Below are 16,013 nucleotides of genomic sequence, written 5' to 3' on the forward strand. Positions count from 1 at the left end.
GAGGTGTTTAGGGGACATCGGGTAATTGTAGTGTCTATGGATAAGAAGGTGTTTAGCAAGTGTGGTGTTTTGGGTACAATTTAGGTTTCTTTTTTCCTCTGAATACACTGCATTCAGGCCTTATTTTTAGACTTGTGGTGCAGATTTGTACATATGCAGGAAATTAGCAGTATGACATGGAAATGAAAGGCACGCTCTATTTATTTATAATTCAGGTTCAATAGCACTGTTTTTTTTTCTGTAAAATCAATAAATAATTGTGATAAGTAGGCTAATCATAATCTCAGTATTAATCAAAATAATGGTAATTATAATCGTGCAGCCCTAGTCAGTTGAAATATTTCGGCTACAGAGAGAATCACGATGACCAAATACAGATACTCTGCTGGCAATGTCTTTGCGACTGCTTCCACTGCACTATACAACTAATTTATTGTACCATTTAGATCAGCACCACAAATCTCTGTATGACAAGTACAACTGCAGACGCTATGCAAAACTAAAAGCTATTTCAGATGCCAGTATTGCAACACATGTGAAAGGTTCCAAACTGTTTGTACTCAAAAATAAATCATCACAAAACTAATTTTTCAGGTTATTTAAGATAATTTCCATGCAGATACACTCACCTACAAAATTTTAGAGGGATTGCTCAATTTTAACTAGTTATTCAAGAAAAAAATTGCTAAAAAAAAGTCAATATTTTTCCAATATCTTATGCCTAAATTAGCCTTTATTAAACTTTTGCGTAGTGCTAATTAGAAAATGTTATGATGGCAGTCATAGTAAACCTTCGAGCTACCAAACATCATTGTGTTGACATTGTCATTCGGAGCATGTCAACGAGCTGATATTAGCATAATGTTGAAAGCATCACTGGCTCAAAGTACAGCCTCACATTACAAACGCTTCAATCCAGAATGTCCCACAGATTGTTCCAAGGTTTTCAGCACCAGCAGTACAAACATAGCCTTGCTGTTCTCTTCTTCACTCTAAAAGCTGTAAGCCGGATCAATATGTCTCAAAATGTTCTATTCAAGTCAAATGTTGTAGCTTTTCCTGCCTTTATTAGGGAGTTAAGAGAGATTGCAATACATAACTCAGAATAAGAGGAAGGAGTATGTCTGTCTGTTTGTCTGTTCACAACATTATTCAAAAGCAGACGGATTTCGATGAGATTTTCAGGGAAGGTCAGAAATGACACAAGGACCAACTGATTAGATTTTGGCAGTGATGCGGCTTATAGTCTGGATGCATGGATTTGTTAAAGATTTCTGTATCATTGCGAGATAGCGACATGATGTCACTGTAACTATGACTACATGTGAACACTACGTCAGCTGCCTGCTGACGATCACATGATTGCGATCCTACTACAAATCCACCACTGCAGACTTATCCATTGGAAATGATACACGGAACAATTGATTAATTTGTGGGGGTGTTTCTGAGTCCCTTCAATTCCCGCCGCCTGCTACAAATTTAGGTCACGAGATTCAGTATCTGTACACAATGTACACATGCATTACAGACACCTGTGCTCAACGCAATGTCATTTTGTTTGTGGGTACGTCTATATTAAATGTCCACATTCTGTGTTGCCGTGATTTCTGATCATCAATAACTAATAAACAAATGCTGCATTTCTAAAAACAAAACATGCTGCATTTCTGGCAATGCCATATGGGGGAATGCACAGCCTTGGAGGACTACTGCGCTCTCTGAGTGCTTTTCTAGTTTACATTTGACTATGTTTTTTTTTTGCAAATCTGCACATTTGTAGAACATGCTACCAACTCTGAAACCTTGGTGTAACTATAAATCATCAGGAAGTGGTAAATCATCAGGGTGCTCCGTCTAGTTCCTCTTAATTAGACTGCTGCTGGGGTGAAATTAAAGGCCAACGATGGCTACCAGCGCTTCTCGTGCAGACAGTGGCGCTGACTGATATGCCGGCCACTCACAGTGTCAGAAGAGTTGCGATGAGTTGTATGTGGAGTGTTGTTATTGTATCCCACTATAGCCCTCTCTTGCTTTCTCGAGTTGCTCCTTTGTCTCAGTCGGGAATGCTTGTTCATCAGAGCGTTTTGTTCGGTGGTTAGGCGTTTTTTTTTTTTCTTCTTCTCTGCGCTTGTTGTTGACTGTTATGTTCAGACTCCTGCCTCTTGCTCCATTTGAGATGTGGTCCTCTTTGAGGTTTTGTTCTTGGTAGGTACTTTGGGATAAGTGTACAGGGCAAGTGGTCTTGACAGGCCGACTTGGGATGACTCACACTACTGACATGACTTTTTGTCCAATGAGTTCACATGGAAAAAGGTTGTTTTCTGGGTCATTTACTGAGATTGCATCTCTCTTTCTTTCTGCCTTTCCTTCTCTTTCTCTCTTTGTCAGTTATCAGTTGATGTTTTAGGTATCACACAGTGAAATGAGAACCAGTGTGGGGAAGTCATGTGAATGTGAAGATTAGAGCAAGATCAGGCTGAATAAATATCACCTACATTTTGTATTTTATCCACATCTTAAAAAGATTGCAAAGAGCCACTTTCACACTCCCAGAACTGCTTTGAAAAGTATTCTGCAAATTTAAAGTCTGGCAGAGGTTTTACAGAGCAAAATATGGCATTGAGCCAGTTTTTAAGAGCTACCGTTTAACCTGCACTCTGTTAGAGAGAAAAGAAATAGTCAAAAAGTGTTTCGGAGTAAAAAAAAACAAAACACCTTGATTTTCAAAAGATTGGCACTTTTGTTGAATAAACAGACTGTCTTCCACATAAAATTGTTACGCTGGCCTTGAGTTCATATTAATTTACCGTTTCAAACACTCTGCTTATCAGTTAAAGGCTGTGATGGTGTATTATTGGGTGGCTGCAGCTCTGGCTACATGCAGTAACTTAATCAGCAGGGTTGGATGGCGGCATGGACTTGAGCTGAACTTGAGGGTCAGGTTGCAGACTTGTGCTACGGTTTCAAAATTCTGCAAAGAGAGGTCCGACTGTCTAGCTATCGCCACGACGTTACAGGCAGACTTGTGGAGAACGAAACCTTCAGCATCGCCGGCTGCCTGTGCATGGTCTGGATATGAGGGAACTAGTCTTTAAGGCTTGTACTGTGTCTGTGTGGGAGAAGGTAAGACCTGCCTAGAGAGAGCCATTTATACAGCATGGGTGGGAATGTTCAGGAGGTTCGTGTAGATTGAACTGTCTGTTTTCTGTTTTCTTGATGGGAGAAATAACCCGCCTGTTTTAGTCTGCTAAGAGGTTCCTTGAAGGAGTGTTCAACTAAGATGTTTTTCCCAGATTACTATGAAAACTAATTATTCAGTCTTGCTTTTGACATTGAACCTTTAATAAAAGCCAAAATCGGTAGATAGCACCACCTCCTTTCAGTGCAGACCTTCAGGAACTTTCTTTACATCTCTGGAAGTTTCTTGAAACAAGCATCAATACTTCATTACAGTCACACAGGGGAAGATTTCTCCAGCAGACACTGGATTTAGTGTCAGAATTTCAAGAACCTAGTTGATGCTGCTTTTCTAGCTTTGATGGTATACACACAATATATATGTTTAGTTTCTATGCAGATAACCTTGGCTGCAAGAAATAATTATGTACTGTATATTATTAATTAATCATTTTTAGTGTAAAAAAAAATGTCCCAAAACCATGAAAACTGTCCTTTATAAATTCCCTTCTTCACATTTCTTTTTTTGGGTGACAAATACTTAAACAACAACAACAAAATCAGTTTGTAATGATCTAAAATTAAGAAAAGCAGCGCATTCTTATATTTTATATAGTCGATGCCCTGGTCAGATAAGACCTTTTGTTTAAATTCAATAATAAAATTATTACAAATGTTTGCTTTCCATCAACTACTCCACTAATCTTTTTAGCTTATAAATGTAACCATTTATTATATATTTCACATTATTATGCAGAATATTGCATGTTTACTCTACACTAATGTACCATTTTAAGCTACAGTGTTGCGTGCAGAGCAGTTTTCATTACAGTAACATGACCACAATGGAAAGTCACTCATTATTATTGAAACATTTCGTCTTTGGCCCAACTCAGCAGCGTCTGATGCTCTGATCATTCAATAGGCCACATTGAGCCACTGTGCTGACCTGTTGTTGCTCAGCACAGACATGGCACAGCCTTCTTTCTACGCCGCTATGAATGTGTCTATGTTGGGAGTCCTTTACTTGTGGCTGTTTGATATTTGCGGTGGATATCAACCCTGGTAAAGGGCAGAGCATTTGGTGTTTCCTTGCTGCATTGCTTCCATAAGCACTGTCTTCGACTTAAAGAATGCCTCTCCCCTCTTTCTCTCTCTGCAATGATGATGACTCACACTCCAACACGCCCTGCAGAAATCTTCTCTCATGCACCCGACACACACAGAGAGAGAGAGAGAGAGAGAGAAGAGAGGGATGTGTTCTTTTATGTGGCTCCAACACACACAATACCTGCTCGTCGGTTCATGTGTCCTGATCTGCCTGCTCTGTCTGTCTGTTTACCAAAGTACCTGTTCTCATCAGTATTCTCTATGGTGTCCTGCAGGGTGGAAATGCAGCTGGGTTTTTATTTTTTATTTATTTTTTGCACTGCTAAACCCTTGAGTGCATTTTGCTTTTATTTGAGCAACTTATTCTCCTGTCTGCAGGAGTGCATTTGCATTCACCGGATGCGTTTAATATCTCTACGAAGGTAAAACGCAGCATTTATTCTGGCAGGAGTGGAGCGTGCGATCAAACAGTCGGGTGAAAAGGTGCCATTTATAGGTTGTCCTCGTGATCCTCTCACCGTAGGCCGCCCTCCAGTGTGCGAGTTAACATTGTGTGACATTTGCAGTGATGCTGAAGTCCAGCCTACACGTGCCGCAGCGCCGTAGGTCCGCTGCCCTCGGGCTCCTGCTTCTCTGGAAATAGAAAAAAAAAAAAAAAGAGCAAAGAGACCGAGCGTGATTAATGACCATGTATGTGCGGCAGAAAACACAACAGGCCTGTCTGCCGCCATTTCCTAACACACGGCCCCACAGGCTGAGAATTACATAACAGATCCGCAAAGTTGCTCATGCTAATTCTTAATTGCTTCAGTTCGTTTGTTTTGTTTGTATGTGGCCGAGCGGTCTTGTGTGATGCACGCGTGTCCGGTGGGATCAGAGTCACAGTGAGATGTGAGTGGTTTCAGATACTGAGTGGTTTACCCGGCAACGCTTCGCTCTGCTCTTCTTTACCATGCCCCCTAGTTCAGCTCTCAGGACCGTCTTGGAAGAAATGTTTTATCTCTCCCCTCTTGTGCCAGCCTGGATTTGCATGGCACTCTGGGTTTTTTTTTCCCGTTAAGAGTGTGCTATTTTTAGCACACTGTGTCAAAACACGGCTGTCTCATCCTGTGTATGTATGTGTTCACTGAAATAACTTCGCCTCCCCAGAAGGCTTGAGTGGTCTCTTCAGCTACATGTGCTGAAGTCCTGTTTGCTGTGCTTCACATCGCATGCAGAACCATTATGCAACCCCGTGCATCAGCCGGGGGGCCACCGGGCCAGAATGGCAGTCAGCTACCAATCGCTCTGCCTCTCATCTTACCTTTCTCTAACGTTTTCGTCTCCTCCTCTGCCTCTCTCTTTTACCCTGACCCCCTTTTTTGTTCTTAGTATGTATTTTTCAAGGGTTTGTCGGTGCACTGATTTATTTGCATACCAAACTGCAGCGGTCTACATTTCAGAGAGTCGGTTAAGGCTGTGGATTGTGACCCATCATGCAGCATTTTTCTCTCTCTGGGTGTACGGGAGTGTGAAGGCAGGTCAGTGGGGGCCAGCAGAAGAAGAAAGGATGATCCGTCCTTTGTTGTCAGTGGGTTTCCTGTGAGCTCAGCCTCATCTTAATACAAGGTGGAAGGTTGTATTTTCAGAAATATCAGACTTCTGACTGGACATAAAAGGCAATACTGTATTAGTACTTGTTTGATCTGCCGTATTGCACGGTGCTCTTTGCGGGTTTAACAGACGGATGAGTCTGACTTGAATTTCTAATATATCACCCATTGATACTGATGTGCAACAAGCAGATCATAATAATATTCTCATGAAAAACACACAGTAGCTTGATATTTGTTGGTGTCAAGGCAGATTTCATTGCATGTGTGAATGGAAATGGTTGTTTTTGAGAACCAGTGTATTTTCAGGAGTTCATTAAGTTTTCTGTTTCTGCACAAAAGTGTAAAGATCACAGAAATACTTGAAAAGCAAATGCGGTAGTTGAAGAAGGATTTAGTAGTTAGAAAAGCATAACAGTCCAAATGTTCTCCATTATTAAAGCCCTGAAAAACTAAATGTACATAAGTATTATCAGCAGCATGCACTTTTAAAAGTATCTAAATATTATTAGGAGTAATCTCTTTCAAAATGTTGAATTATTGATGCATTAATGTTGAGCAGCATTGTAGCTACACTTAAAATGTGCTTAGCTAAGCTAACCGGCAAATGGTTATAATGTATATGGTGGTTTTAAATTTAGTGTGTAAACTCAATCATTTTCAGATCTAAATTAGAGTTTGCAACAGTACAGTTAGAAATTTACAAAGGCTGCAGCATAATGAGACTGATGCTGTCATTGAATTTTATTTAATTTGAGCAGCTTTGAACGGTTGTTTACATCCACTGCTCAGGTGGTTCAGACATGCACACTGTGGCTTAACTAACAGAAGCCCAGTCCTATTATTTAATAGCCATGTCTCACTCAGATTTACAAAAAATTGAAACTGTTGTGTCTGGTTTTACTATTTTCTTTCTGTCCTCCTTTCATGACCGTCACACTTTTGATAGTGTCTCATGAGGTAAAGCTCCATCACATCTGTGACACAATAAATATTTAAATGAAGCTTGACTTTAACCCTGTATGACCCAAATATGGAAAAAAATTACCAAAAAAATAAATAAAATAAACCAAGAAAACTATATATATAAACCCAAATATAGAAAAATGCAAAAAATAAATAAAATAAACTAAAATGTATATATGTAAATTTATATATATGTGTATATATATATATATATATGTATATATGTGTATATATGTGTATATATGTGTATATATATATATATATATATATATATATATATATATATATATATATATATATATATATATATATATATATATATATATATATATATATATATATTGCAAATCACTTCAAAATATTGGTCAGAAATTGGGAAAGAGCTATAGCTGTTTCTCCATTTCCAATTTTTGTGCTAGTCAAAGCTAATCAGCTCCTGGTTACAGCAGTATATGAATATACAGATATGAGTGTGAGTTTCATATTCTCATCAAACTGCTTATTTCCTATCAGTGTCAAGCTATTCATTTAAAGCTAGAGTGTGGGACTTAAAAATAAAAATACAAATGAACGTCCTTTTCATTCAAATCCTTGCCAAACGAGTTCACCCGAGGCAAATGTAATGAGCACGCGTCAACAGTGTTGTAATTATTTTAACTGGCAGAAGGGGCAGAAAAAATTCTACACTGCAGCTTTAAGTTTAGTTATAATGGCCGCTGACTAACTAAAGCATGTTCTGTGTAATTTCCTGCACATTAAGAAACATTTAATTTGATGAGAGAAAAGATAGAAAAGTTATGTTCCACAAATTAAAATCGCATTATGTCCCATTCAACCCACTCAGTGTCTGATTTGACATCTGAACCTCAGGCATCAACATTAAGCAGAGTCTATTAAGGTGCTAAATGAGCCTTATGAAGATATTTGAAATAGTTCAGAGTATTAATTGAATGAATAGGAATATCAGAGGAGTTATGTTGACCCTCTCATGCACTCTTTCGCACATAAACCCACATACAAAGTCTGTTTTATTAATTCTGTTGCTTTATTATGAAAGCATGAATGATGTTTTGAATATAAAGGAGATACCTTTTGTGCCATATAAGAATGCACAGACACACTTTTAATGTAGCTTTTTATTACTTGTATTGAAGTTCTGCCTTAGCTTGTATTTACAGTAGATGTAAAACCTTCAGCATCTCGTCATGTCAAATAAAACTTTTACCCTGCCAATGTAAATGCCATGGTAACTGCTGAAAACAGAGCAACATTTGCTCAAGTGTTTTCTTTGGAAAGGCAATCATTGTGGTGTGCTCCTTAAATAAAGGATACAATATGGCTCAAATGTGATGTGTACTGACCGACTGTACTAGACTGTATTATTTGTTACTGCATGCTAGCAGCCATTTAAAAGCCTGTGAAACCTGGACCTGCTTGTTTTCAACCATTAGTCTTTACTGTATGAGGTCTTATGGCACGTATGAGTTTTCGGTCTTGTTATCGACTTATGTATGACGCTACATTTTGTGGGAGGAATCATGGCATTACTGTGGCCCTTCATGCTGTTCCAAGTTGACCTGAGATGCCCTGAGTTTTTTTATGGTCTCCGTTGAATACAGAAAGGAACAATAACTTCGGTAATTAACCCGACTCCTCATAAAAATTCAGTGCAGTGGAGTGAAATAGACTTGGGAAAACAGAAACACCTGTCAGGGCTATTAATGTGGCAGTAAAACGCTAGTGAAGCCTCTCTCTGTCTTTTAACCATGTGGCTGTTTTGAACCATCCTGACTCAATTTTTCCAACACAAACAGCAAAATTGGGGCTCTTTTTTGCCCTGCCGAATACTCAGATTGGATTTCATAGTGATAGAAAAGTCCAGTGATTGACAGGTTGGAGTGTTGTTTTTCTGCTGTCTATCCTCTCCCCTGTGTGCTGGAATCAAAGTACTGACAGCCCCTCTCTGATCCCTGCATGAGAACCAGCGAACATATTGACAATTGAGCCTTGTGCAGCAGCAGCAGCAGCCATCTACTCCAGCTCTTGTTTATATGCTAATGCTGGACTCTGTCACTCCGGCGTGACAGACTTGTTTTCTGTTATTCCGTTGGTCATGCACAGCAGACTTTGCATTTATCTTAACTGCTATAGAGTTTGACAAAAATGTCACCTGTGATGATTTTTTGTGTGGAGCATCGCGATACTTTCTAAATTCAGATTAACAGTAAGGGTTTGTTGATCACAAAATTTGCTTTTCTGTGGCTTCTGGGGAGCTTACAGGCCTAAAACTAAATTAGTTTCAGATTTGCGGTCTTCATTTACCCTGAAGTTACAGAGCTCTCTGCTGTAAAAAATAAATAATTTGTTTTCAATTGAGCCTCAGCAGGGATGCCTCCTCATTTGTTCCAAGCTACTATGTCTGTGTGACCCGAGTGTCTTCAAGTGTGGGTGGAAATGAGTGTTTGCTTTTTCTGATGTACTTCCATCCATGTATGTTTTGCTCCATTAGCAAAACTCCCAGAGCATTTTTGTTGGTATAAATTAAAAGAATAACTTGAAATACTATGAGGTATAGACATTCATGTCACCTCAGGATAAATTGCAAGAACCTTTGTGATCTTTGTGAAGCGTGGGGGTATAGATTTTCTGTAAAGGCACAATTGTTGCAAACCGATAAACACAACTTTACTCCTCATAGACTGGAATAACAGATGCACAGATACATCCTATCTAACAGAAAATCTTTGTGTTGCTGGGTAAAAAAATTAAACAAAAAACATTGGGTCTGTGTTACATTTTATGAGGCCTTAAGAAAATACCCTTAGTTACAGTATAGTCATGTTCTGTCAAACAATGTTCTATTGTAAATTAGGCAGTGTCATTCGTATTATGCTAAAACAAGAAAAGTACTCAGAGAGGGCAGTACTCCGCCAAGGCTGTTCATTCCCCCATATGGCATTGTCAGAAATGTAGCATATTTTTGTAGAAATGCAGCATTTTTTAAAAATGAGTTATTGGTGATCAGAAATCACAGCATTATCCAAAAGAGTTCATGGTTAGAATAAGAACCAGATATTTTATTCTCCACTTCTTGCTCAAAGGTGCTTAAACCAGAATGAGATTTACATTATTCAGTGAGGTTCAAAAGTCTGAGACCACTAGCGACGATACTGCTATTTGCATTTGTATTGAACTTAACTTTCTAATTACATGTGATATATCATTTTAACAATTAGAATGAAAAGTTAAGTAAAGATGCTTGAATTTCAGTATAACTAAATATGTACTATTCCCCATTTTTATTTACCGTAGTGCCAGCAACACTCAAATTCGCATGGACTTTAACATAAATGCCAAATCTGCTAAGCCAAGAGATTATTGTGATGTCAGTAATGTTTCACTTTCTCTCCAGTTGGCCACATAAATGTTCAGTGGCTGGGGTCAGGACAAGATGAAGTGAGTTCATCACAGTCAGCACACTTGGTCTTCCTTGGTCTTTAAGTCAAAGCTTTGAGGTGTGTTTAGCTCATTATCCTGCTGCAGTATGACTCATTCCCTACAAAGGTGCAAACCAGAAGGTGATGCATGTCTCTGAAGAACAGAGAGCTGCGTCTGCTTGGTTAGGGTGGAACTGATTCAGTGCAACTTAAGAGAAGATGAACCGTCTGGAATATTTCCAACAGCATATTTCACTGTGTTTCATCCGCTGTTGTATAAACCTCTCTCCTGTTTGTCTCCTTACATACACCTTCTGTTGCTGCCACTCATCTCTTACTGGGATTCATCAGTAAACTGGACGTTTTCCATCATCTACTGTTGAGTTCTGCTATGCCTCTGTTCCCCGAGTGTTTGTTCTCGTTTCCCTCCTGAGAAGTGGTTTAGAGACCGTACCCGTCCTCTGAGACGCTACCAGACAGCCGTCTTTTGACAATTCTTTGGCAGATTGGAGTCTACTGTTCGCTTTTGGAAAATAATTTTGAAGTTACTTATCTGTCTCTTTTCTTGTCTGAATAAAGCCTGACGTATTGACGTTCTGATGATGTCCTCACTTTTGGTTTGTCTCATGCAGCTTTGGATCCAGTTTCTACTGTAGGGTACTTGTAGAAACCCTCAGTCCATCTGTGAGAAAGCTCCTCTTTGGTCGGAATAACAAATCAACTTCTCACAACTTCATGAGCAGTGTTCTGCCAAACTCTTGAGACACAGTCATAATTCTAACAGGTGAACGATGGCTGCAGGTCGATTTAGTTGAACAAGCCTCAAATGAGTCGATTAAATCCACCTGTACTGAATGTTGCTTTAATGGGAGGATACAACTCAAGGAAACCTGACCTTTTGTAGGAGTTTACATTCTTGATTCCATTAATTCTAAATTCAAATTCTGAAATATTTTGTTAGAATTTTAGTTACAACTTCATGTGTTGCTAAACAAATCCTCAAACTTTCTATTTATTTCCAGGTTCACTTGAACATAAATCAGATTACTGATATGATGACACTTTTGGACCACACTGTGGAAGTTGGGTTTAATGAGGAAAAAAACCGACGGAACACTTTGAGGCAATAAAACTGAAACAATACAAATTTTCAGTTTCAACAATAATTAGCTTGTATGCACATGTCTGCAATAGTAATAACACTCTTAATGACCTTCACAGCCTCACTTGTCATTGCTTATCAGTTATAACATGAAAAGATTAAACTTTATACTTGCCAAACGTCACCATATTATCATTTATTATCACTGTTATAATGTTGTCATGTTGAAGTTATTAAGTTCAGCTTCTCAGTGTGACTAGCATGACTATAGTTCTGCTTGGACAACGTAACTATATTACGACGTAAGACTGTATTACTGATTGGATAATTGATTTATTTTAAAAAAAATCCTTTATGGGATAATCAAATAACTTCATGTACACTATAAAAAAAAAGCAAACTGTTGAAAAATTGAAATATTTTGGCAGCAGGGGCATTTTCTCGCCTTGACGTTTATAGTTTTGGGCTTTTTAATGTTTAATCAAGGATATTTAAATGTGTAAAAACACTAAAATGATCTAGACTACATAATACAAAATATAAACACACACACAGATGTGCCCACACATATATGGTAATTGTCACTAATTGTATCTAATCTTACAAATATATTTACAGTATTAAGCTTGAATTTAACAGTTTCATCTACTGAATAAAAAGATGAAATTTGTGAAATTACAACAAAGCTGTTATTGTATTTTAATAATCTTTTTATGTAAAACATTTTTCTTTAAAAAAAGATTTTATAGTTATTCAGAGTTACAGTTTTAACCTAAGATGTGCAAATTCAGTCCACTTTTGTAATTATATTGATATTTCTGTGCATTTAAAAAAAAGACAGAAATAACCTGTAAAATTAATAGAAAAAGTTTTGTAAAATTCCTTTTCTTAGTGTTCAAAAGGGGCTCATACACACACGCATGCTCATGTTGCCTCTGCCACTGTTAATTTGTGCTTCTGATCTGCTTGTTGTCTCCAGTCATTTTATTTGCCGTCCTACCTGCTCCATTTCCATATACTTAACCTACAAATTGAACCGCAAACATGAAGATAATGATGGAGCTGAACAGAATTAATCTCTGTGCTTTCCTGCCATTATTTGCATTCTCCATCTGACCACTTGTGTGATTTGGCACTTGAAATCTGCAGGCAGCAGGTCCTGTGTTCACTGCTCAGGTTTGACCAGTAATTGAGTGGCCTGTAAATTGGCAGTGATGGTTAGAGATGGTCCCCCAGATGGGAGGCAAAAGCGTCTGTTTCGGCTGCGATTGTGCCAGACACTCTGTGGGGTGAGAACCTCACTCTTTATCTCCTCCTGGGCACCACCTGTCTCCCATTACTGGACACAGGATCTCCTTATCCACAACCTAATGTGAAAACTCCTCACATCAGAGTCTGTCTGCGTATGCTGAGGCCAAACGCCAAGTCTGACACCTCACTATAATCAATTCACCGACAGGCAGTCTTTCTAACTTGCATGTTTACAAGCAAATGATCCTCTACACCAGGCCAAGTACAACCGTATTCCTCTCCTCTTCTCTAGTATTAAACATCTATTAATGGACACCTCTGTGGGTGCAGACTGAAATCAGCTGTTGGCAAACATTGATGATTTGGAGTGAGGGAGGGATGTCAAAGGCAGGTCCGGTGCTGTTAGAAAAAGCAAGGATTTACTAAGACGACGGAAATAAATTGAGGTCAAAGATGCAGCATGCGTGCCAGCTCTTGACTGCTCAATGGCCGCATTATACAAACTCTGTTTTATCAGCAATAAGTTGGTTTCCTTTTGACAAAAGATGTAAAAGTTAAGTCGTACTCGTTATTTTGGTTTTGCAATTTGGAGAGCAGACTAATTGGTCGCCAGCTGTTAAAATGTAGTTAATGAATGGAAAGGCAACGGAGAGCTGTTCCCTGCATCCAGTCTAGCTCCTCCCTGCAGGATGGAGCAGCATATGTCTGTGACTCTGGCACCAGATCAAAGCGGGAGACAAGCCACCACAGCTGGTGACAGCCCCTTCACCCCCCCACAGCCTGAGCTCTCACTGTGTGGGGCAGGAAGACGGTTAAATTAGCAGGAATCCAGTGTAGAATTAGTGTTCTTCATTACATTCTGTGGCTTCAAACTGAGACAAAGAAAGGGATTGTGTCATCCAAACCTGGTCAGTGTCAACTGTAAGTGCAAAGTGTAACGCTGTGAATCATGATATCACAACACCATCAACACAGAAGTGTTTTTTTCTGTCTGGTACAGTAGAGCACTGGTGATAATCCAGTGGGTGGGAGAGGGAGTCCCTGTGGTCCTCAATCATTTCATACATTTCAGATGAAATTATTGGACATAATTGCCACAGCTAGTGACAAACAGTCCCATTTTAGCCAAAGGCAGCACCAGTTTTGGATTACTGTATAGACCTTGTAATTATCCATCTTAGTCTACCTTGACATTTCATAGGTCAGTGATTTTGTATTACCAGGAACATCGGGATAACACTGGATCAGAACAAATAGGACAGCATGTAATATTTTGTGTTATAATCAGCTTATCTGGTTGGGGCCCAAGTGTGCAGACAAACAGGCAGCCTGGTTCGATGTGAATTAATTTGATCATGGCAGGTTGGTGAGATTCTCTTTCTCTGTTGGCTCCTGACTGAGAGGAGCGTAGATGTGAGACTCAACTCCCCGTAGAAAGCGAACGATTCTGACAAAGTCATGACAGCATGAAGGGAAAGATGGTTGCCTCTTTTTTACTTTTTTTCCCTGACATATCTGGTTGAGCTTGTCTTCTGTCTGTTTGTGTCTAAACTGTCTTGTCATTTTTAATAAATACTGTATTATACAATTTATACTGCATGTCCAATTATCAGTCAATACCTGCAGGGCAACATTTCTAAATCCTCAGAGCAGACAAATGTGGCCAGATTGATCGAATTTCTTTACTGCTTCATTTTTATGTAATTTTAAAAACTTTTTTACCTAATGACTGCACAATATTACCAATCATATTACAGAACAATGCATTTTTGAACACTTTAAACAAGGGTCTGTATTATATTTTTGCAAATTAAAGGGAAATGGGAACAGTTGTTTACATGCTTACAGATGATCACGTTTACACAAGTGCCCTAATATAAAATAAGACATATTCATTTTTGTATATTTTGTATTTTTATCGCCTCATTGTAATCTGTTAATGTCCATTCATGCTTTCCATTTTTGCCCCTGTGCCCGACAGCCTGCCAAAAACAACAAACAAAGGCCTCCACTGTGGCTAACGTGTTAGCTGCACCCCCACAAATACCTTGATATCCTGTGTGTACAGTTGCATCATATTAGTGTGTCTTGAGTCATGGTTCATTTGTAGTCCCGTGTTTACTCCCCTGCTCAGTTTCCAATGTTGACACATCCTCCTGAGGGTTGAACACCCTGTCTGGACCGCTCACAGAACAGCCCATCATCTCAGCAGCTAGTCTACCTGCACATCTACTGGCTACTCTAATGTGGCTGAACCAGTGGTGGGTGGCTCTGTTATCAGGCCGCAGTGTTGTCTATCTACACTTATGACATCTGGGTGAGTTAAGGTGTCAAGAGATGCTGCACATTTCTTGTAATTGTTTTTTTTATGCGCAATTGTTTCACATTCCAACAGAAAAATAGTGTCAGCAAACATCTTGACCTCAGATTAAGGCTGACAGCAGCTGTGGCAGCATTACTATAATGAAATAGAGCTCTGCATTTGTAGCCATCACACAGGGCTCGTTTCTGTCAAATTCTTGCTGGGTTGTTTATATATCCGAGCATAAGTCTCAACAGGAACTCACAGCATGTGATGAGAATCTGGCCAAAAGTGATGAGAAAAAATTAGATGCAATTTGCGGATTTTTGCTTAAAAAGAAATTGCAAGGGAGAAATTCTTTTAAATACAAGAATCATTTTTAGTTTAGATTTTTTAAAAATTTATTTATAAAGCTATGCTTGCATTGGCACCTGGGTACATTTAAGATCTGCTCTCCCTCTAAACTACCACCAGACATCTTAGATTCTGCTTAGCTGCTGTTAACTGTTCTACCGTCAAGACTAGTGAGTAAAGGAGTGTTGAACAGCCTCCCCGCTTACAATTAAAAGTTCCTCCTCCATTTAGATTTTGAATACAAAGCTCAATATGTACATGTTTTAATTGCCTGTTGATTATTCTTAATGGTATTAATTAGGGCTGGGGCTTTAACATGTTAATTTCGATTAATTAATTACATGGGTAATAACGCGTTAAATAAATTAACGTATTTAATCGCACCTTTCTCAGTTCCCTAATTTGTGGTACACCGGTAACACTCATGAACACTCCAGCCCAGTAGGTGGCGGTAATGAACCTAAAGTCTGTCTGCAGCATACGGTCTATGGTCTGCATTGAAGAAGATACACAGGAGTGACGTCAGCTCACAGGAGGTTTGGTAAACAGTGAAGGAAGAGGAGACTCATTGTGCTTGTTGGGAGGAAAGTTTTCTTTTAAAAATCTAAACTTTTAGTTTATAAATAAAAATTTATATTCCTAAAAAATAGAACCATCAAAATGACACCATTTATCAGACCCAGAAACGATGGAAACAGAATGAATCTCTGGATTTTCAA

General features: G+C 38.8%; 1 protein-coding gene across 25 annotated transcripts in view; it reads left to right on the forward strand.

The window, feature by feature from the left end:
• rimbp2b (RIMS binding protein 2b) overlaps positions 1–16,013 on the forward strand; it is a 100,265-nt gene that overhangs the window by 27,679 nt on the left and 56,573 nt on the right. Inside the window, exon 1 of one of the 25 annotated variants that reach the window (XM_055011224.1) lies at positions 3,108–3,126. The exons of the other annotated variants lie outside the window; for them this stretch is intronic. The gene's annotated coding sequence lies outside the window, so the exon portion shown is untranslated. Of the gene's footprint in view, positions 1–3,107; positions 3,127–16,013 lie in introns of those variants that run through there. 25 annotated transcript variants of the gene reach the window in all.

This window comes from Amphiprion ocellaris, chromosome 6 (assembly GCF_022539595.1).
Source record: "Amphiprion ocellaris isolate individual 3 ecotype Okinawa chromosome 6, ASM2253959v1, whole genome shotgun sequence".
NCBI lineage: Eukaryota > Metazoa > Chordata > Actinopteri > Pomacentridae > Amphiprion > Amphiprion ocellaris.